Raw genomic sequence first — 2,500 nt, 5'->3', positions numbered from 1 at the left:
AGGTCATATGTGAAGATCTATTCTAAGAGAGGTCGTCCCCTTGCATTGTTTATAGTCACCATGTCATAATTCAAGTTCTTCCATCTCCAGGTCAGATTTAGTGTCAAGTGCTCTGCATTTATCTACATCCATTGTGCTGCCCTGCATACAAAGCTTTGAGAACTGAGAAATTTCTAATGACTATTTATGATTAATGTTTAGAGCTTCTTACTAAACTTCCAAACATGGTCCAGAATGCTGAAAGTGGGACTCTGGACTGCAAGTCCTGATCCACATGATATTTCGGATTTTAGGAACACCAGTCATGACACCATAGCAATACAGTGAGAGTAAAACAGGAAGTTTCATATCTACACATATAAAGTCATTTAGACATTTATATTCATAAACATATGTCTAAAGCTTAATAACATTATGACAATTGTCGATACGAATGTAGGTCAAGTAAATAGTACAGTCAAGTGTCTAGTTCCTTTTTTCTTCCAGCTAATAAAATAAGCTTACAAGGTTGAAGTGTGTGTTTGTGTGTGTGTGTCCTCAAGCACACATATAAAGCAGGGAGGACCATTTAGGTGAGCTCAGTACCTGATATGGTGATATGACCATACAGTGCATACAGAAAGCATTCACAGCGCTTCACTGTTTCCACATTTTGTTATGTTTCAGACTCATCTTAAAATTGATTCAATTCATTTTTTTCTCATCAATCTACACACAATACTCCAACACTCCACAAAAAATGTGGTGGTGTTTGGAATGTTTTGTAAATGTATAAAAAATAAAAGACTGAAATATCCATTTACATAAGTATTCAGACCCTTTGTTATGACACTTGTGAGCTCTGGTGCATCCTACTTCCTCAATGGTCAATGGTCCTTGAGATGCTTCTACAACTTGTTTGGAGTCCACCTGTGGTGGCCAGGAGGTGGCACAGTTCTGTCCCGTCACGCAGCACAAGGTGCAGCCTCATGAGTCCAGGCTCACACTGATAATGAGTAATGAGAGTGAATGACCACAGCGATTAGGAACTGCAGAAACGCAGGACCACACTGGTTAATAATGACAGTGAATGGCTACAGGACACTGGGATTAATCAAAGACATGAACATAGGATCACTGATTAGTAACGAGAGTGAATGAACACTGGTCACAGTAATGAGCAGCTGCAGAGATGCAGAATCACACTGAATGATGATGCAGATGAACACAAGATCAAATTTATAGGTTTAATTTTCGGTTTCAAGATTGTTTTGTGTTGATTTGATTTGATTGCTTTTTGGCAATAATGAAAAAAGAAAATTGGCACAGAAATGTTTACTAATGTTTTAACTCCACTGTACTTGTACCTGTGCAATCCATTGAATATGGAGGCCTACAGTGTTTATTTTAATTTCAAGACTGTAAAATTAATACAATTTTATCAACAAATGTTGAATGTTTAATATTTCTGTGGTTCTTGCTCACACCTTTTATGCAAACTCCAAAAGTTTAAAAGTAAAGAATGTAAAAACAATTTATTGTAACAACCACCCTTGAAGACATTGGTGCACTTTTCTTCAAGACAAGGCCTCTCAAACTTAAATAAAAATTGATTGAAAAAAGGTTTTAGCTTACAAAGTCTCAAAGCACAGTTTTCACTTACCAGAAGTTCACACCTTTCTTTTCTGCTCTTAAGACTACAGTGATGTGAAACTTAAGGGACTATGTGCCTGTATTGCGCTGGCCTTATTAAAAAAAAGACCCAATTTCAGCATTTAATCTCACAGTCGCCTATAACAGGCTTTTGACTTATCTTTTATTTCCGAACTAAAAAGTCTGACCTTTAAGGCACCCCTGAGTCAACAAGGCTATCAGTATAGTGCAAAGGACTGGAATGTATAGCTGCATAGCTTCAAACATTACATAGAGGAAAAAGGAACACCTTCATACCAGAAATAACAGTTTCATACCAATGACTGCAATGACTTATTTCAAACATACACCATCCATACTGACCAGGCAAACCTGAGCGATCTCCACCCGCATATATCTACAATAGGGTTTCACAGATAGTCTACACACACACCGACATGGGCCTAAGAAGTTCCACAAACATTTCATAACATTTTTGGTTATTTCATCAGACAAGACAACACAACAGCTCATTAAGCATGTTTTTCCTGTGGTCGGGCAGGGCGACCTGAACAGAGTCCTGAACAGAGTGTGCTAGGACATCCTAAATCTGCCCTGTGCTTCGTCTCCTCAGGCGGTGAGGACAAAGAGGGAACCTCTTCTTAACCTTCCAAAAAGTCTAGAGGGGTCATGCTTGGTTAGAGCATGAGAGAGAGAGTGAGAGAGAAATAGAGAGAGAGAAAGAGAGAGAGAGAGAGAAATAGAGAGAGAGAGTGAGAGAGAAATAGAGAGAGAGAAAGAGAGAGAGAGAGATGAAAGACCTAAAACTGACAGAGAGACTAAGATGGCCTATGGAGGGCACTCTCTTTAGACCGCAGGCTGAAGTACC

At 38.8% G+C, this 2,500-nt stretch overlaps 1 protein-coding gene across 2 annotated transcripts in view; it reads right to left on the bottom strand.

Moving 5' to 3' along the window:
- Positions 1 to 1,212: 1,212 nt before the first annotated feature.
- The window catches only part of b4galnt3b (beta-1,4-N-acetyl-galactosaminyl transferase 3b), a 34,741-nt gene continuing 33,453 nt past the window's right edge, over positions 1,213 to 2,500 (bottom strand). For both annotated transcript variants that reach the window (XM_048257608.1, XM_048257609.1), the window contains one exon: positions 1,213 to 2,500. This exon is cut by the window's right edge and continues 1,244 nt beyond it. The gene's annotated coding sequence lies outside the window, so the exon portion shown is untranslated.

This window comes from Alosa alosa, chromosome 11 (genome assembly GCF_017589495.1).
Source record: "Alosa alosa isolate M-15738 ecotype Scorff River chromosome 11, AALO_Geno_1.1, whole genome shotgun sequence".
NCBI classification, from domain to species: Eukaryota; Metazoa; Chordata; class Actinopteri; order Clupeiformes; family Clupeidae; genus Alosa; species Alosa alosa.
The sequence above is the reverse complement of the archived record's forward strand: the minus strand, read 5'-3'. Positions and strand labels throughout refer to the sequence as shown.